Source organism: Meriones unguiculatus, chromosome 3, assembly GCF_030254825.1.
Source record: "Meriones unguiculatus strain TT.TT164.6M chromosome 3, Bangor_MerUng_6.1, whole genome shotgun sequence".
In the NCBI taxonomy this organism is placed as follows: domain Eukaryota; kingdom Metazoa; phylum Chordata; class Mammalia; order Rodentia; family Muridae; genus Meriones; species Meriones unguiculatus.
The window spans coordinates 186,965,495-186,987,259 of NC_083351.1; the positions used below are offsets into that span (position 1 = coordinate 186,965,495).

General features: G+C 37.7%; 1 long non-coding RNA gene across 1 annotated transcript in view; it reads left to right on the forward strand.

Annotated features, from left to right (window-relative positions):
- Positions 1 to 18,882, forward strand: part of LOC132652837 (uncharacterized) — an 80,888-nt gene extending 62,006 nt beyond the window's left edge. The window contains exons 2-3 of the long non-coding RNA XR_009590381.1: positions 12,890 to 13,106; positions 15,080 to 18,882. This is a non-coding gene — a long non-coding RNA (uncharacterized LOC132652837). The remainder of the gene's footprint in view (positions 1 to 12,889; positions 13,107 to 15,079) is intronic.
- The last annotated feature ends 2,883 nt before the right edge of the window (positions 18,883 to 21,765 follow it).

Below are 21,765 nucleotides of genomic sequence, written 5' to 3' on the forward strand. Positions count from 1 at the left end.
CCAAAAACTATCTTTTTCACTTATAGAAACAAAAAGCTACTTGTTTTCCCTTCTTTATTAATACATTTAATTTCTGTTTATTTGTCACAAAGCAGACACTTATGACAATAAATATTTGGTGCAAATGTCACAAGCCCCTATTTATGCAGTCTCAAAATTGATCCAGATGTGGTAGCAATCCCTCAATCCCTAAAACTCAGGAGTTCTAACTCAAGAAAAAAAATACAAGTTCAGTTTCAGGCAAGCCTGGGCTACATAACAAGTCTCAGACTGTCCTGAGCTACAGTGAAAGACCTTGTCTCAACCACAGTAATAATAATAGTAATAATAAAAATAATAATAATCAATAGAATTATAAGACTCAATCTAAAACTGTGTTCCTCTTATTTTAATATCAGAAAGTTATGTGATCTAGGGGTACTTTGTTGTTGAGTCATGTTCTTTTTTTCTTTCAGCTTTTCTTTTTTTTTTGTATTTTTAATTTTCTAATAAGATACCAGACAAATATGGTCCAAGAGGAATATCTAGGAAAAAATAATACGATGAAAACATCGTTTGAGTTATATTCTTACCAAAATATTGAGAGCCTCAGATACCTAAACAATCCAGTGGCTATCAAAAGATGGAAAATTTAGGCCAAGAAATTCTAAACCCACTCTTTTCTGAGAAGCCCCCAGATTCAGCCAAAAAAAAAAAAAGAAAAGAAAACAGAACACCAGCACCTAGTGCTTAGTACAGAATATGACATACACTAGCATAAGAGTATCAGAAACAATGCCTTAAGATAATCTTTCAAAGTAGGAAATGTTGTATCACATTTGCAGGTAAGGTAAAAAGTAGCAAGAGTCAGGCCCATCTTTGACCTCCCCACCCCCAAGGGAGGAGCAACCTGCTAGGCCACATAGGAGGACTATGCAGCCAGTCCTGAAGATAACTGATAAAACAGGATCAGATGAAAGGGGAGGAGGTCCTTCCCTATCAGTGGACTTGGAAAGGGGCAGGGAGGAGATGAGGGAGGGAGGATGAAATTGGGAGGGAATGAGGGAGCGGGATACAAAGTTAATAAAATGTAACTAATAATAAAAATAATTTAAATTAAAAAAGAGAGTCAGCCCAAAGCTACTCTACTAGTAAGGATCAGATCTAAGTCCTAAAGCTTTCCTTCAGTCTGTACTGTCCATGACTTTGCCATCCTGTCTCTTACATGTACTATTCTGAATGTCGACAGAACTTTAAAAAAATAAAAAATTCAGTGCAGCTCATAAAATATCTGCCATCACCTATAAGGCACACAACTGTAGGCAACATGTTTTCTGACTCGAGAAATCAGACATTCATACTGTCAAATGTAATGATAGTGGGTCTGATGGTATATATTCAGGCATATCTCAGCAAGTGTACTCAACAAATAGGTTCTGAAGTCAAAAAAATGTGAGACAGAGTCTGCATTAATATAATGAAAAAGAAAGTAAAATGTTAGGATATATTCTGTACTTGTTGGCTTCTACGCCCTCAGTCACATCGCACGGATTATAGTTCTTGTCTCATTGAGTTTGTAGGTGGATTAAATGAAGTAGTGAATTTCTTTGTGTGTGTGTATTTTGCCTGGTAGATAGCAGCTCATAACAAAGCATACTGGTTAATGGAGGTAGCAGTGATGATTATTATGCCAAGCCAGAAGCATGAACCTCCAAAGATCTATCACCCAAGAAACCTTAACTAAATCTCTCCAAGTAGAACTTAGAACATTCAGGTTTCTTTCTTTCTTTCTTTTTTTTTTTTAATTGAGAGGCTGCCATGCTCTAATGCTTATCACTGATGGTACTTACAATGAGACCTCCTCATTTGTTATTTTAAGAAAACCCCTGTTTATAGGTTAAGGAAAACAAAAGATCATAGCCTATTGCAAGTGGACAAGTTCAATTTTACAGATGCCACTAAATCATCAGACTCATGGCTGAAAAAAAAAAGTTTTAAACAACTCAACAATACATCCTACTTGAAAAAAAAAAAAAAGAAAGAAAAAAGGAAAGAAAGAAAGCCACACTCACAGAAAACAAAAGCAAAACAATTAACAACAACCAACAAAAACTATGAACATTTTCGGTATCAAGTATTGCCTGATTTGGCTGATGACACTTATTTTAAACAAATTCTTTGAGCTTCCCAGGGTTGACTTGCTAAACTAACCGTCTGCTCATTGGTAACGATTAGGGGTAACCTGTGAAAGCGAATGGGAAAAAAGAAGTGTGTGTGTGGTGTATATTTCCTCATATCTAAGCAATACCTACATATAACTAAATAAATATAAATAAAAGAAGAGATTGAGCCATAAAAAAATATAAAACTATTGGCTGGTTCTGTCATACCAATAACTGTGAGGCAAGAGAAATGATATTAGATGTCTTTCTGAAATAATTGCTGGAAAACTGAGAAAATATAAAAAACGGAGAGGAGGAGAAGAAGGGGATACAGAATCTTGAAACATCCTCTGAGTGAATGCTTGAAATGAGATGAAGACAGTCATGGAGGAAAGCTGACAAAAATGCAAAGAGCCCATGACTCTGGATCCACTACCTTTGGCTTACTGCTATCTTTTGCTCGAGTGAAATAACCGTTACTTCCATCATCTCAGTGTAAAACATTGGAAAAGGGAAGTCAAAGATCTTCCCAAGTATCTGGATGAAAACCCAAACTCTAATTAAAAACCAGTATCCTGTCTCCAGACTCTGCAACCTGATATTAGTACTCACAGTCACAACAGAACATTCTGTCCCAAATCAAATTCCCTGCACAGCAAATATACACCAGATAGGAATACCCCTCCTCCAAAAAAAGTCATGCAAGAAATTCATTTTGGCAAATAAAACAAAAATGCATGAACATAAGTTTATTTTCACTTACATAGTCAGAATTTATTTGATACTTTTAACTGCATGCTAATTCATAAAATGAAGAGAAAATGAGCTCGATCTTGATTTTCTAACAGTAATTTTTCTGACAAAATTGTATGATCAAATGAAATGAAATCCTTCACATTTAACTTTCATATCATGATTAGGAGGAAAGGTAATTTTTGTAAAAATATTTGAGAGATTCATCATTTTTTCCCTGAGGCATCTCTTAATCCTTTGATATTCAAATATTTCTCTTTTGAAGTTTCTGATCATCTTCCATGTTGATTTTCCCTTTTTTCAATTGTTAATTGGTCTAACTCAGGCAAATTCTCATTTGCCAGTGGCATCAACCATGATTCCAGCTAACCACAGCATGACTTTCAACAACTTTATGATTTTAAGCTGCTTTCAGAGGACTGCAATTTCATTTTGCAGGTGATATGTATTGTTTTCTCATTATCATGTGAGTATTCAAAATATTTTATAAAGTCATTGACAGCCTAAATAACAACAGAAAAACTTATTTTGACAAGATGGGAGGAAATGAGGTAGACACCTTGGCAGACTAATTTTATAACAATATTTTTATTGAATATTTTTTGTGTAATGGAGACATTTTTGCAAACAAAACTATCTGAACTCAAGTAATGAGACATTCATAATAAGGATCCACAATATGCAAACAATTCGAAATTCTCAAGGGCCCAAACGCTGCCAACGCAAGGGCTAAGACATGTAACTGTTCAGTTTCAGTAAGAAAGGAAACAGATAAAAGCATTTATAACCATAATTTTCTTTTATAGGTTTATTCTGTATATGCACCATAGATTCTGTTGATATAGTGTACCAGGAGTCCTAATTGGGTTGTTATGGCTGTGATAAAAACACCCTGACCAAAAGCAACTTGTAGAGGAAAGAGTTTATTTGGTTTATACGTTTCATAGTCTATCCTTTATGGAAGTAAAGTCAGAGACTTAAGCACAAAAGAACCTGGAGACAGAAACTGAAGTAAAGAGCATGGCGGAAGGCTGTTTACTGACCTGATCTCAAGGCTTACTCAGCCTACACGCTTATATTATATAACCAAGGACTATTTGTCCACAGGTGCCACTCCCAGAATGCACTGGCCTCTCCCACATCAATCATTAATGAAATGAATGCCTCCACAGACTTGATTACATGCCAACATTTTTGAGACATTGACTAAATTGAGGTTCTCTCTTCATAGTTGACTTTGTACAGATCTGACATTAAAACTAACCAGAACACTGGGTTTATGTGCTGGTTTCCCCCCAAAATTACTACATATTTTTAGGTCTCTGGAGATAGTCCTTTCCTGCTGAATGGCATATCAGAGATGCTCAATGACTTCCTTGGAGCTTCCATTGCCTTGAGTGAATAGAGGATTTCAGAAATATTCCACCTTTGGGAGTGTCAAGTTTGAATATATATATATTTTAACTTTTATTAGTTACACTTTATTTGCTTTGTATCCCCCCCAAAACTCCACCCTCCTCCCCTCCAAATCCCACCGTCCCTCCCCCTTCTTCACACATGCCCCTCCCCAAGTCTACTGATAGGGGAGGTCCCCCTCTCCTTCCTTCTGATCTTAGTCTATCAAATCTCATCAGGAATGGCTGCATTGTCATCTTCTGTGGCCTGTTCAGTCTGAATTCTTAATCGGTGGTTTTCTGATGGATTAGGGCACTAACTTTCATGAAGAAAGTTTGAACCACAGCATTTCTGCTACGGGCTTACTTTGGGGATAGTTGGTCTACTGAGTATTCAGTCAATTACTGATTGCTGGTAATGATAAGAAGCATGGGTCTACTTTTCTGTGGAAGAAGAATTACGTTGGAGGAGATTTTCAGTCTCCTCTCTTATGCCCTGTCCTCTTCTGCAAGGATGATTTGTGTACAAAGAGCTAGACATCTGTTGTATATCAAGATGCAATCCTTATTTCTGTGTACAGAATAACTTGTATCTGTTCAAACATGAATTCCAGAGTTTCCTGCATCTCAGAAGCTTCTTGGAGAAAACAAATGAAGTGACACAATTTTCAGAGGACTCTTCATTCCGATTATAGCTTAGTTTGGAATCATTAAACCTCTCTACTCGCAGGTCAGGACTCAGCTCCAGTCAAGTCCACTTGTATTTGTTACTGTTGTTTTGGAGTTGGAGTACTTAAGAGTAATTAAGAGTACTTACTGATATTATAGTGGATTTGGGTTCAGTTCCCAGCACCCTTACTATAGTTCATAACAAAAATCAGTATATCCAGTACCAGATACTTGATGCCCTCTTGTGGTCACCATGGGTACATGGTGCTACATGCATGAGTATATGCATGCTGGACATCTACACACATTAAAGAAATGATAAATAATTCTATGTAAAAGACTGTTGGGTACTTGTTATAAGCAGAAATACACACGGACAGACACCCACTCACCGTATCGCAGCTTCCATTTTCTGTGCCTGGTTTGTACTGTTGGCACTATAACAGAACCTTCTGTGTTTTAGTCTATTAACACTTAGAACAATTCTGGAAAGGAGATATATTTTTTAATTCTCATTTTATACCAAAAAATTAAGGTTTAGCAGATTAGCAATTATATCTAAAGTCACAGGAGAAATCAATAATGGAGAGCTAAAATTTGAAACCAGATCTTCCCAGTTCCCAAGTGTATAAACTTTAATGTGTCTTACAAAGAATGCTGGAATATATCAGAATATACATAGTATATTTAATATTATTATATATTTACATTATAGAAATTACTGGAGTAAGGTGAAAAGGACAGCCTATTAGGAATGTATTAGTGAAGGATTCAGTGAGGTCTAACATCACAGAGTCTCAAAATCAGAAGGAATATCAGATGGCATTAAACTATACTTCTCTTAATATCTATATCTATGGTAATCAGAAATGGTTATCCCGAGAGCCATGGGAAATGTAAGGGTGCCTAGTATTATATGATATCAGCTGCTTATTCTCAGAGGTTAGTATCAATAACTCTAGGGTGTGCCAAGAATCAATGCCATGGTATAACACACATTTCAAATCTATATTAAAAAGAATGCTTGTTTTGATGGAAGTAACATAACGTTTAATTAGGATTTTAATGTAAAATAAGCCTCCAAATTCATGTTATACTTTTAGTATGTTTTGAGCTATACTTCCTCAAATTCATATCAGTGCATACACATTCTATTTAGTCATACAATTTTCTCTGGAGTCAAAAAGATGATGAGCAAGCTTTCAGCTACCATCTGACTCAGATCATTCCATTGCCCTTTCTGATTCACAGAAAGTGCTTCCACATTTTCTGATGAGGTCTGCCTTTCTTTGGATCTGTAAGTGCTGAACTTCTGTGGAAAAAGCCAATCTTTTACTAAATATGGTTTTCTGAAGAGGCTGTGATCCTCTTTTGTCCATTCAACCTCTTGAAGCATGCTGTATCTGCTCAGTCAACTGGTTCATACTCATATTTAGGCCACTTAACTGGGATAGCTCACTGTCCAAACGTATCCATACCTCATCCCACTGGCACTCTTCAACCAGGGCTCTGGCCCAGAAAATATTTCTCCTTTCCTGGGACCTTGGTCTCTTTTCTTGGCTGCTGGAAGAATTTTGACCACTCTGGTATGTAAATAGAAATTCAAAGCTGAGAAATTCTGAAGCACTTGGCATTGTTTTTGAAGTGAGTATTTGACAGCATTCCTATGCCAAATTTAGAATAACTCAACATTTCTTGGCACTTCTGAAATGAGTCAGGCCTCCAATTCCATAGAAACCCCCAATGCCTAATATTTCTGCTGTTTAATATCTCTAAATAAATATCAGAGGTGATCAGCTGTACAAGAGAAGCATTCTAAATAGATTGAGACTGTCTTTGCTCCAAAAGAGGAGTTTAACTGTGAGAGATGCTGGTGCTTGAGCTTGTCAGTGGTGACAACTTGACGGGTGTCATGACACAACTGAAAAGTCAATGAATGAGAGAAACCTACATTCCAAAATGTCACACCCTCTGATGGAACTGTTTGGCTTATCCATATATACAAACTTCGATGAAAAACATTTGAGGGAAAGACTTTATTCTGTCAATCAAGCCTCTTCATAATCTAACCATTTGGCCCTTCCTGGTCTGCCTCCTCCTGCCTCTTAACGCTCCAAATTATTCAGTTACTGAGAACATTAGCAAAGACTGTTTTCCCTGTCTTTAACACTCTTTCTTAGTTGTGCAATTTTTCTGTCTACCCTTCCTGGCCCAGATTAACTAAGAAGTAGCTTTGGGAACAGGTGAAGCCGGGTCTGGATTACTGCAGTCTAAATGCTGTGTACCTTAGGTAAGCTATCTTCAAGTTTATAAATTGAACTCAGCAATAATTATGTTATATAAATGTTCTGATTAGCACATTAAGTACAATTTTGAAAAATATTAAGAATATACTTATCACTTATCACAGGGTTGACACACAGTTATTTCTATTTATTGTTGACAGTGTGTTGGCTAAGTTCTAAATTAAATCTGTCTCACTCCTTCCGTTGTTCTCAAATAATAACCTTTCTGTTATTATAAACTAGAATCTGGAAACTCTATTCTGGAAAAGACAATATAGTCAGTATTCTAGGCATTATAGGTGCTAAGAATTCGTTCATAACCACTTAATCCTGCCTCATAGTACAAAGGCAAACAAACATAGCCCAAAAATAGCTTGGATGGAGAGTTTGAATTTAAATAAGAAATACCATATTTTACTTGACTCATAATATCCTGTATGTGGCTCAGTGCTCTGTCAATGGTTTGAATATGACTCTCTGTTTACTTTCAAAAAGCAAAGTTTTATTGGAAAACAGCCTTTCCCATTGAATTATATGTTATTCTACTTTTTTCCTACTATGGTAGTCATATTCAACACAGAACCTATAGCATTTATTTTCTGTCCCTATTATAAAAATTTCACCAGCCTGACTCAATATTTGGTACATATTTGTTAAATGAGTAAAAACTGACTAGAAAAGCTATTTGGCCACAGGACATGCAAACTTTAGTACAATGGAGGATAAAAGACTCATAACATCAAGAAGAAAGAGAGGTCAGAGATCCAGCAGGTGCTCATGCAGGAAGGCCTTGTAAATCCTGTTACTGAAGAGGAAGTTTGTTTGTATTGATATGCTATTGCTTTTTCTGGATGAGAATCAACATTTTCAATATCACAGAGAAGAAAGGAAGTGGAGAAAGAATGAGAGTCAGGGCCTGGCCATCGAGCTGTAGACTATGTTGGACTGTTGCTAGTCGAATATTATTGAGGCTCATATCATTGAAGGTGATGTGTGCATCTAACAGAGAGGTGGGTGGAAATGCTAAGATCACCAAGTAGAATTGAATGATCACAGTAGAGCTTCTAACGCAATGTTTGCCTTTTATTTGTCCAGCAGTCTTTCTGGCCTATGGTTCAAGATGATCAGATTAATGGTCTGCTTGTTTTTGTAATGGCTACTCATAAAAATTTAAAAACACATTACAGCTTTTCACAGATGAGCAAAGTTTATGACTGATGGGGCATAAAATTTCTCTCATCTATGTTGAGCCAACATCAGGCCCCCGACCCCGTTTTCTAAGTCCAATCACTGTTGGATAAAGTGCTTTTGATACTTCTTTCTGCAGTAACTTGATTTTCTTATATGCCTGTGTTCAGCACCTAGAACTCCCAGAACTTGGGGGCCAACTGAACTAGGGTGCTGTAAAGGATCATGCGTGCTTAATGAATTCATGTGAAACTGCTTGTAATCAAGGACAAACTACTTTTCACTTCCCCACTGTCCAGCTGCTACCATAACAATTCCCAACACCATCTATAAATAACTGCTCTCAATGTCAAATACAGATCCCATGTATTGAAGATGCCCCCAAAATATGAAACGTTGGTAATTTAATTTAACTTGGAATGGAAAATTCATTTTATACAAACATCCATGAGGGTTATTTTTTAGTGTAAAAGTCAGTTGCAAATTTTTCTTTTGAGGGCAAATAAAAATGACCCATATTATATGCCCCTAAAACATGAGGCTGTCTACTTGTCTAGGAAGTGTCTGGCCATTCCTCCAAACAAGGTGTAAATTCTTATGCCATGCATAAACTACTTTCAGCCACACTCGACGTACTCTTTAACCTTGAAGCTTCAAACTTATCCACTGCAGTCTGTGTTCATGAGAAATGTCTCCTTAAGTACATGATCTTTAATTTTTTTGACTTGTGACTTCAAACACTGAAGTCCTTATTCTTAAGTATCTAACCTTCACAACTTTGAGAATGATACATATTCCTTAAAAGACTCTACTTTCATATCCAAATAGCCAATCTAGGTAGGAATTCTTTTTGGATCGAAATTAGTGGTCCCATTCTTTGGGCTCTAGTTCACTCATTCACACGCACTGAAAACAATTTAGATTGAAAAGGATTCTTTAGCATACACCATGTAACATATCCTAAATCTCAACTGGCAATAAGTAGATGTATTTGAGAACTGAAATGTACAATAAAAACAGCAATGTCTTTCCAAATATGGATTCCTTTTATATTCTAGAGTCTGGAGTCCAGAGCCAGATGGCTGTTCCATCTCCCCGTTTTTGTGCATTTGACTGTGCAGATCTTTTATCTAAATAATTTTACCTAGTTCAAGCCCTCTTGTCTTAATTAACTGCAATATAGTATCCATGCCTAAAAGAAAAAAGATGAATTACCTCTTCTTGCTATGAAATGATACAACTTTATGATAATATAAAACTAAGAGAGTAGCCCTGATTTATAGTTATGATTTGCCAAGTGCCTTGAACATATTTTCTCAGCCAAAGCATCTCAGTCAAAGTAGATGCTCCCATTCCTATTTAACAGATGGTAGAACTGAGGCATTAGGCAAGGAAGGACTCATGGATAGTCTGTGGAAGTTAGTCCAGATCGCAAAGTTTTTCCAGAAAACCACCTTGCTCTTTGATTCAAAGTTCTTTTTAAGTCATAACCTTGTCAACCTATGTCAGTGTGCTGTTTCTATCTTAGAGCAATAATTCTTTATTGCACTCCATAATTATGAAGTCATACAGCAGAAAAAGACCATATGGAATTTTCACATTCAAATTGATTACTAGAAGAAAAATATGTACTAATGTTGGCTTTCTGAATGAGTTTTTTTTTTTTGTGTGTGTGTGTGGTAACATCTAGCATTCTATACCGGTGAAATTAATATTTGTTTGAAAATAATTCTTCATCATACTCATGTAACACAGTGTCACCTATGTTAACATGATTACTATAGCAACGTCTATGAGATGGAAGCACAAAGATTTCAGCTAATTACAAGCCACAGCAATGAATTAACAAATAAGGCATCCTGAGATCCTGATGCTAACAGGAAGGGAAGAAACAAGAAGAGGAAAACCAGTGTGCAAAGTTTCCTGTCAACATTCCTTAGACCTGAGATGAAGTGGGGGTGAATGTGTGCTTAATCCTTAAGGAACAAAAATAAATCTCCTAATTACCCAGCCAATAAAAAGTGAAGAGTGTGAGCAGGACAGAAGAGAAAAATCAACGTAGTCTAGTGTCTTCTTTCCACAAATCAGGGTGGAAAAACCCTGATTCTTAAACGACATTTTACTTTGGAGCAGTATGTCATCTCTGAAGAAAACATATCGTTAAATAAATAGGAATTTCTGCTAGTTTGTTGCTATCACATGGGAAAGTTCCTAAACTTCTGAAGCTCAGGTATCTCATCAGTAAAAGTGGGTTTATACTTGAGTTATGAAATTGATAGGGATTCCCAGGCTGCAGATAACACAATGGACTCACTCAACTGTCTGTCTTTCTCTTTCTTTTGGAAATGAGCATTATTATTGCATACTAAGGGTTGAACCTAATGCCATCTGCATGCTGAGAAATTGCTTTTCCCTCTGAGCTGTATCCCAAGTCAACCTTCACCTTTCCCTAGACAGCTTAAATTCAGACTTACAAAAAAAAAAAGTGTATCTACAGAGTTGACTCTAACAGAATACCCATGATTTGGTGCTTTAGACTATACAAATTAATTTCTCACATTCTGGAACCTAGAAGGTCAAGCCTAAGGCACCAACACACATTTGAAATCTAGAAAGGGACATTCAAGCAGTATCCTCACCTTGAAAGAAGTAAAGTCTCTGTGACTTTTTTTGTGTCCTCATTGAGTAAGAAAAGTTATGGAAAGTTTCTGTGACTTCTTTTGTAAGGACATTACTCCTACTCTTGAGAGCATATTCCTCTTGGCATAATCACCTTGTTAAGACTCTGGGATTTGATATAATCATCTTAGGATTTCAACAGATAAAATTTAGGTACACAGAAACATGAAATCATAGCAGAACATATGGTAGACTGCTGTGGGAATGTGGATCGCATGTTTTACTATAGCATAATTTTCTATGTTTCAGCTATTTTGTAATTTCCAAAATCAAAAATGTTATCTGTTTAAAACACATATAAAATAGATATTGGCTCAATGTGTTTTGCTTTGTCAGTTTTGTTTCTACATTTTCTTCCTAAAATTGAAGAATGAACAACTAGATTTTATGTTTCTGTCATTCCTTGCCAGTTATATTACATATTAAACTCAGCTGTTAAGCATGAAGTTCTATGCCCATAGAATGATCCATCACTGTAATCACAACTTAAAACTAGATAATTGCTTTTATTCTTCTTTGTTTAATGAATATCTTTCTTGTGAGAATTTGGAGAGATGTGTGTATGTCTGTGTGTGTTTGAGAGAGAGAAAGAGAGAGAGATCTTGTCATTTCTCTCTCCTTTGATATTGTGACCCTTTATCTCAGTCTCAAGTTGGAACTGTTTCCTTTTTCTATTCCCTTTTGATTGCTAGACATTTGTGTCATTCTCTTCCTGTCTCTTTCTCTCCCACATTAGGCTCCCAAATGCTTAGGTTTTTTCTGTAGGACTATCCTGCCAACACAATTCTGTGTGAATCACATTCATTTGCTCAACCACTCAGTACATAAAGATGTTCTATTTAATAAGTAAAAGTTCCTTTTCCCCCTTCAGTCCTAGACAGAGAATCATATATCACAAAGCCTGAAAATTCATTAGCCACAAAATTAATCAGGGAAAAAGCAGAATGTAAGTCCAGACCTCTATGGCTCTTGCCATGTCTTAGGCTCGGCTGTGCCTTCTCCCAGAGTTGCAGACCTCAGACGACTCCTTGGACCGTTTCTGTCTCTGAAGCCATAGTGTGAGGGATGCTGTTATTCACTCAGGTGCTGGGACCCAACAAAAGAACAGGGAACTTTGGGCATTATATATCTTAAGTATAAAATAAGCCACCTGGGAACTTCAGGACTGGTTGAGAGAAATGTCTTCCTGGTGAAACCCTCTTTTATTTTAGAGAGAACCTGTTTGACTCAGTGATGAAAGCTTGTTTCTTTTTGGTTGTTTGCTTTCGTGTTGTTTTGTTTTTGTTTTATTATGATTGTTCATCAAGACAGTGTCAATATACAATGTTGTGATGCCAGTCTAAGCTTCTTATGTAACTATCTATGGATAATGTCACAAGACTTGGGATATAGAGGCAGAGTAATCACAACTTAGAAGACAGTCTGTGTTGCATAAAGAGTTTTAAGCCAAACTTGACTAGATAATGAGACTCTTCAAGCAAACAAATAAACAAACAAAACAAGAACTACAAAAATTGAGCCTAATAAATTGTGAACGAGGATGGAACAGGGAACCAGAGGGTTGGTCTCCGCCTGTTAGCAGTTGGTGTCTACCTGCATGGTGTTAACTAGTAACTTTTTTCACTGCTTCCAGATCTCCATTGCTGTTGCAATAAAATGGGGAAAACATGTGTCTTCATCTTCCCCTACAGAGCACTGTGAGAGATAAACGCAGGATTCAAATTAATTTTGACATATTAAAACTATCCTTTAAGCTGATTCTATTTCTTCTGATTCTCAGAAGGAACTTTGTCAAATACCAAATCAAGCATCAAGATGAAAACAGAACATGCAATCATCAGTCCCACGTGCTCCATTTACTGTGCGGATGTGAGAGGCAGCTGTCAGGAAGCCAGAAGAATATTGGTCACGCGCATGTTGAGCAGCAGTAACCTGTGAAAACGCAAGTGTATCCGGAACTTGAGCTACCACATTCAAAAGCAATGAGGAAAATAGACGTGAGTTATTAATGTTGCCAGAGAAGATAATAGATTCCTAAATATCTGCTGAAGATACTAGCTACACATTGCTTCCTCAGTCGCCTCAGTATTGCTACATAATTGTTATTGGAAGGTTATAGCCTAGGCTGCCCTTCTTTACTCTTTATGCTGTGTCCTGCTATATTTACAGCAGTTTCTCTCTCCAGAATCCATAATCTGGGCAGTCTTTATTTATCAAGTATCAGATGCTATGTAAAGTAGCTGGCATACTTTAACTTATATAAAGTATCCTGTCAAAGTTAAACATTATTTCCAGGTCACCAAGAAGGTTAAAGGATGAGTAGTAATCCAGTATGTAAGTCCATATTCCCTTTTTCTCTTTAGCTGGAGCTCTTTCCCATCACCCTATTGCCTTAACATTTTTTTAGAGCACTTAGGAACCTACAAATTCTCCCTGTGATCTGGGATCAGTTTAAAATTCAGTTATAAGATATGAATGAACTGGGCAAGCCCAAGGCCAAGGTGGAATTCCGAGCAGCAGCGGAGACACTGGCTTTTCTGCCTTGTTCCATTTGATTTTTTTTCATTACTTATTCATCTACTTTATGTTCCAATTGCATCTTGCTTCTCTCCTCCTTTTCTACAAGATTCTCCAAGCTCTGTCTAATGCTTGGCTGTGGGTCTGTTCATTTTGTCCATCAGTTTCTGGGTGAAGCATCTCAGAAGACAATTATACTAGGCTCTTATCAGCAAGTATAGCAGAATATGATTTATAGTATCAAGAGTTGTGTCTTTCTCATAGGATGTGTCTCAAATTGGGCCAGTCATTGATTAACCATTCTCTGGGTTCTGCTCCATCTTTATACCTGCACATCTTGTAAGCAGAAAAAATTTGGGGCCAAAGGATTTGTGGGTACATTGGTTTACCCATCCTTCCATTGCAAGTCTTGCCTGTAAGTGTTGTTGACCTTCATGTATTGCATGTATCATGTGCCTTGCAGAAAAGTTTTAAAGAAGCTTTCTAGTGTATATATGTATATGTACATATACATACACATATGTATACATGTACATATACACTTGTGTGTGTGTGTCTCACTGACTTGGATATATCTATCTATTCACTGATTTGGTTCTACATAAACAAATGAAGAATAATATAAAAGAATATTCCTTGCTCCTTCTTAAACACAACATGGTACATGATGTAGTAGGAGTCACAGTCCAGACTACTGGTAAATTTTAATAATATTTTGCATCAACAGGGCACTATTCATCTGAGACATCCTAGGACTAGGGTCCATATTAATTTAACCTCAAAACATCAGAATCTTTAAAGTCAGGACTGTACCAAGTTTACAGAGCGATAAACTGAGATGATAATGACTCTCACAAAGGACAAAATCAAGACAGATAATTTGTCACAATTACCTGTGAGGCAGATGATAGAGGCCTGAGTTGTGAGTCAAACCAAATAATCATTAGATAAAATTGTATGGCAGAGAAAGTGCCATCTGTGAAGTTAGCAGACATGGTTCTGCCCTGACCTTTTCATTTTTTATCAGCGTGAATAGAGCCAAGTCACCTTTTCTTTCTCATTCTCCATGTATTCAACATCAGAACAAGAAAGCTGCTGAGTTCTGCCTCACCAGAATCCTCTGTTCTTTCTGATGGAATGTGTTTACGAATTATCAGACCATTTGTTTCTAGGCCTTGCTTCTTTGGCTTAACAGAGTGGCCCAGAAATTAAAGGTGGGGAAAAGAGAGGTTAGCTGTCGGTGTGACCATTTGAATTAATGCAGATTTATTTAGGTCCTCCCCTAGTAACTCTAACTTACATCTGAGATGAAACACAAATAGAAAGCTTTGAAACACTCTGCAGATTATTCTGGCAAAAGTGCCTTATTCTGATCTTTGCATTTTTCTGTGAATCACAGTGAGACTTTCCCACACATGCACTTGCCTTTCACTCTCTCTTCTACCCTTCCCAGCTGCTGCACCACCAAGTGGGGTCGACACTGACTGTACAGCTGAATGGATGCAGGGTCGCCTGAGAGACAAACCACTGGACGCCTCTATGAGAGATTATGTTGACTGACTTTGCCGACAAGCATGTCTATGTGGAATCATCCAGTCTAGGTTAATTGGGGTGGGAAGACCCACTCTGAATGGGGAAAATTCTCTAGGTGCTGGAGTCCTGAATTGTGAGCAAAGGAGAAAGTGAGCTGAGCAGGATTCATTGTTCTCTGGTTCCTGATTGAAGACACAGTGTGAGCTTCAACCTTACAGTCCTATCTCCTCAGCTTCACGCCTTCACAGACTTCCTGTCAAACTATCAGACAAAGTAAGCCCCCTTTCCTTAAACTGCTCTTGTCAGGGCATTTTACAATAGCGATAAGATAGTAAGTAATGCACCAACGTGTCTAATAGTACTACCACCCACTTGTACTCAACAACGCCCGGTTTTTCTATTGGATACATGATAGGCAATCCACTTATGGCAAACCACATAGAACTGCAGCCTTCCTGCTGAAATCTTCACGTAATCCAGCGTGGAGATAAAGCTCTAACCATATTCTGTGAAGCAGTTAGCAGTGCAGAGAAGTCTGAAGATCTGAAGCACTGTGGAAGCCACTCCCAGAGAATTTGTTACACATGGGTAAACAATTTGGCAGTCAATTACAGGACTTCTCAAATATTCTGAAGATCTTCTATGAAACCTGTTTTAAAATCTGTTAGAAAAGATATGATTGAATGAAAACTTACATTTTCAGAAAGATATGAGTGATAGGAAATATGATCACTGTTTTTAGATAGATGAAATACTGTCATTTAAAAAAGACAATAGGCCTGTCGCTATGGCTCCTGAGTGAAATCACAAAGGCAGCTCATTATGATAAACCGAGAGGTAGATGTTTTGAAAAGAGGTTTCAGACGATGAGTTCAGTCTCTTTAAAGTGGTAGTAGGCTCACTGTTGGAAGAGGTACTTAAAGAATGGGATGCATTGTTAGAATGCTACAGATTGAATTGTCTATAACAATCTGACATTTTTGTGAAAAACAAATGAAAAACCTCCTATAAGTACAATTTATGTAGCTATGAAAATCTTCAATGTTGCAATCTCTGAAATCCCCAGAACATAATAACAATAGCAGCATTAAATAATAATATTAGATGAAACAGAAAAAAAAGTGGGAAAATGTGGCCGTTGGAGTAAAAAATATGACTGATGTTACCCAAGTGTTAGGATTACAAAATATGTGAAGGTTCTTTCAGGCAGTTACAACAAATACAAAAGTGAACTCTGAGGAATGTGAAATCATAACCCATTATATAATGCAAACACATGATGATTACATTAAACAAAACACTGGTTTAACTGGTGGCTGATTTCTCAATGCAAAAAAGAGATTAGAAGATGAAACACCATTTGTAAGGATAAGTCTTCATTGCCAAGTTGTTTGGTAGCAGAAGAACCTCTGGGAGAGTTTGCAGAGCCTGACATACAGTAAATGTGAATGCACTGTGCAGTGCCCTGGGTCCTGGACAAACAGGAAAGGAATGACAGAGAAGGGATTGAGTAGTAACATTCATCACTCTCCTTCCAAAAGAGAGGCTGCCTCACTCCTTTCTGCCACAGTGAGAGTCGCTTCAGCCTCCATGCCTCTCGTACTTTAAGTTGCTTCTTTTCATTTATTTTTTATTCACTTTTTATCCTGGTTGTAGCTCCATCCCTTCTCCTCTCCCAATATCATTCTCCCTCCTTCTCTCCACCTCCCATTTTCCTCTTAAAGGGGTGGTCCCTTTCCCACCCATCCCAGCTCATCAAGTCACATCAGGACTGAGGATGTCTTCTTTCCCTGTGGCCTGGCAAGGCAGTCTTCCAGTGGAAAAGTGATCAAAAAGCTGATAAAACAGGGCCAGACTAAAGGGGAGAAGGTCCTCCCCAATCTGTGGACTTGGAAAGGGGCAGGGAGAAACTGAGGGAGGGAGGGTGGGATTGCGAGGGAATAATGGAGCGGGATACAGCTGGGATACAGAGTTAATAAAATGTAACTAACAATAACAAACAAACAAATAAGCTGGCAAGTTAATTCATGTCAGATAGAGACAGTGACTTATACTTCATGTTCTAAGGGAGATACAACATATTCAAACAACAATCTTATATAAGACAAATATATGGGTGCAAAATCAAGGAAGCAGGCAGAAGCACCATGTAGGCCAGAGAGAAACTGAGGGCCAGTCTGTCCTGGGTGGCAGAGGCTAGGAAGGAAATCCACCTGTCAAGGTTTAGTGAAAGTCCAGAAAGAGATCCTGGCAGTAGAAGGTTCAGGGTTCGGCCTCTGTAGCCAAGCAGGGTAAGAGTGTCCTATGATGTTTAAGGTTCAAAAACCATCCAGGCCTAGACAGACATGTCATGTCAGAAGTGCCCTGGCAACCTGAGCTCCTGAAATCCTGAGGGTGACTCCTTTGGAGAACCGCATTACATGGCAGTGTTAGTGGGGCCATGTGCAGCAGAAACCTAAAACAAGAGCTAGAGAAGGCTGAAGGCCACTCCAGTCTACTTAGCAAGGACATGGCAATTCACAGAAGATGATCTTTGTTCTTATAGGGACAGACACAAGAAGATTTGAAAGATCAGTTGCTTAAACCAGGAAATATCATTGATTGTACACTAAAAGATATGGAGCCCTTCAATGAAGATTCAAGAGAGTTTGGATTTATCCTCTCCACTAATACTGTAAATGTGGGAAAGTCCAAAACTATGAGGATGGGCTCACGGCCAGGCCATTCACTCTAAATTGGCCATGACTATGAAGAAAGATTCTGTGAAGAAAATCCTTCCTGGGGGATCTGAATCTTTTTTTTTTAATTATACTTTATTTGCTTTGTATCTCCCCTCTAGTTCCCTCCCTCCTCCCCTCCTAGTCCTTCCCTTCCTCCCCCTTCTCCACACACTCCCCTCCCCAAGCCCACTGGTAGGGGAGGGTTTCTATTTCTTCCTTCTGATCCTAGTCTGTTAGGTCTCATCAAAAGTGGCTGCATTGTCCTCTACTATGGCAGGGTAAGGTTGCTCACCCCCAGGGGGAGGTGATCAAAGAGCAGGCCAGTCAGATTATGTCAGAGGCAGTCCCTCTTCCCATTACTATGTAACCCACTTGGACACTAAACTGCCATGGGCTACATCTGTGTAGGAGTTCTAGGTTATCTCCATGCCTGGTACTTGCTTGGAGTATGAGTCTCAGGGAAGACCCCTGTGCTCAAATTTTTTGGTTCTGTTGCTCTCCTTCTCAACCTCCTGTCCTCTCCAGATCTAACTATTATTTCCCACTTCTTTCATAAGATTCCCTGCATTCTGCCCAACGTTTGGCCATAAGACTCAACATCTGCTTTGATAGCCTTCAGAGGCCCTCTGTGGGAGGCTGCTAACTTGTTTCCTGTTTTCTTCTTCTTCTGGTATCCATCCTCTTTGCTTTTCAGAGTGGGGATTGAGCATTTTAGCCAGAGTCCTCCCTCTTGATTAGTATCTTTAGGTGCACAGATTTTAATAGGTTTTTCCTATATTATATGTTTATATGAGTGAGTATATACCATGTGTGTCTTTTTGCTTCTGGGATAGCTCACTCAGGATGATCCTTTCCAGATCCTACCATTCACCTGCAAATTTCATGATTTCCTTGTTTTTCATTGCTGAATAATATTCCGTTGTGTAGATGTACCACAATTTCTGTATCCATTTTTCAGTTGAAGGGCATGTGGGTTGTTTCCAGCTTCTGGCTATTACAAATAAAGCTGCTGCAAACATGGTTGAGCAAATGTCCTTATTATGTACTTGAGCCTCTTTTGAATATATGCCAAATGGTGGTATAGCTGGATCTTGAGGAAGCGCTATTCCTTGTTGTCTGAGCAAGCGCCAGATTGATTTCGAGTGGTTGTACAAGTTTACATTTCCACCAGCAGTGGAGGAGGGTTCTCCTTTCTCCACAACCTCTCCAGCATGTGTTATCACTTGAGTTTTTCATCTTGGCCATTCTGATGGGTGTAAGGTAAAATCTCAGGGTCTTTTTGATTTGCATTTCCCTGATGGCTAATGAGGTTGAGCATTTCTTTAAGTGTTTCTCTGCCATTTGATATTCCTCTGTCAGGAATTCTCTGTTTAACAGATCATGGCTATCCATAAAGAAATGGAGAAAGTTAAAAGCAAATTATAGCCATCCGTGAAGAAATACGGGAAGATGCAGCCAGTTTGTGGCCTTCAGAGAAGAAATAATTAAATCACTGAAAGAAATAAAAGAAACAGAGCTGAAGGAACTAAAATAAAAACAGGAAAATACAATCAGACAGGTGAAGGAATTAAACAAAACTACTCAAGATCTGAAGATATCATTGGAAAAATTAAAGAAAACACAAATGGAGGAAATAATGGAGAGGAAGAATTTAAGGAAGAAAACAAGAACTATAGAGGTAAGCATAACCAACAGACTACAAGAGATGGAAGAAAGTATCTCAGGTGTAGAAGATACAATGGAAGAAATCGATGTATCCATCAAAGAAAATGTTAAATCCTAAAAAATTCTTGACACAGACCATCCAAGAAATCCAACACAATATGAAAAGACAAAACCTAAGAATAATAGGAATTATTTTACTCTACTTATAAATTCATGGATACTATTAATGTTCATTCTTAAACTGTAGGTTGAATGTCAATTTCTATTGGAGAAATAGTATTTTTGATCCATTGATATATGAGACACACAATATATGCCTGTGTATATGTACATATGCATTAGAAGTATATTAGCATAGAATATATATTTTAAATTCCTGGTGTTCTTTCCAATTCTATACATTCACTGTGAAATTTGTTGTCAAATTAGACAGTTCATTACATGTATTTTCTTTGACGATTTTAATTATTTTTTTAATTTCTCATAGAGTGAAGCATCATCACCTACCTTCTATTTTCATCTTTGTTATTTATTTTTGTTCTGTATATTATAACCAATTGAAATTTACACTCGAAAGGAACAGTTTTAAAATTATAAGATGATTCTATTGCAACAGACCAGAAATTTGAACACAGGGGTCTTCCCAGAGACTCATACTCCAACCATGTACCATGCATGGAGATAACCTAGAACCCCTGCACAGATGTAGCCCATGGCAGTTTAGTGTCTAAGTGGGTTACATAGTAATGGGAAGAGGGACTGCCTCTGACATAATCTGATTGGCCTGCTCTTTGATCACCTCCCCCTGAGGAGGGAGCAGCCTTACCAGGCCATAGAAGATGACAATGCAACCACTCCTGATGAGATCTGATAGACTAAGATCAGAAGGAAGGGGAGGGAGACCTCCTCTATCAGTGGACTTTGGGAGGGGGATGCATGAAAAAGGGGGAGGGAGGGTGGAATCGGGAGGGGAGAAGGGAGGGTCTTACGGGGGATACAAAATGTAATTAATAAAAAATTTAAAAAAGAAATAAAAAAAGAATAATAGGAATAGAGGAAAAAGAAGATTCCCTGCTCCAAAGTCCAGAAAATATCTTCAACAAAATCAAAGAAGAAAATTTCCTCAAGTTAAAGGAGAGGTCTATAAGATTATAAGAGGCTTACAGAACACCAATAAATTGGACCAGAAAAGAAAATTCTCCTGCCACATAATAATCAAAACAGTAAGTATACAGAACAAAAAAATAAAAATATACTGAAAACTGTAAGGGAAAAAAGCCAAGTAACATATAATAGCAAACCCATCAAAATCACACCTGACTTCTCAAAAGAGACTATGATCTGAATCTTAAAGTCACAGAGGAAAAGATTTAGAGGACTTTAGTGGATTTGTGAAGACTGGGACCATTTGGCTCCCAGGAGACGTGAGGTTAAACAAAAGGTTGGGGTATTTTTTAAATAAGTCTTAAAGAAGACACAGTGAAGACGTCTTTGGTCCTTTGGAGACAAGAGAGTCCAGACTCTTAGTAAACACTACTGTAAAATCAATGTGCATCAGTCCAAAGAAGTATGTAAGCCAGAAGTATGACTCTGGGTGCTGTAAAAATTTTAATGGAAGAAAGGGTGAGAGCAAAGATGAAGGCAAGGTCAGGGCAATGCATATTACAAGGTTAACAAGCCAAAAATGTGTAAATGTGTATCCATACATACTTTCCTTAGATACAAATATATATATATATATATATATATATATATAGAGAGAGAGAGAGAGAGAGAGAGAGAGAGAGAGAGAGAGAGAGAAAATACAACTGTCTCTGACTATTTTTGTATGGATAAAAAAAGTATATCCATATACTCTTTAGATATGAATATATACATATATATATAGAGAGAGAGAGAGACAGAGAGAGTGGAGAAGGAGAGAGAAAGCAAATACAACTGTCTCTGACTATGCTGAGTGCATTTTATTTAACATTTCCATTCTTTTGTCAGGTCATGTTTACTATTTATGGGTCTCTAGTTGCTTTAAGAAGCGCTTTAGTACCTTAGAGACCAGAGCATGTTTGGGACTTACTATATTACTGAGTTATATAGAACCAGACTGCAGACTTGCTTCCTGCTACCACTCTTTAGCGTGAATCTGTGAACCCTGTTGGATTAGGTAAATTTTACTTTTGGTGAAAAGCAAACAAATAAAACAACAACAACAACAAAGTGTTAT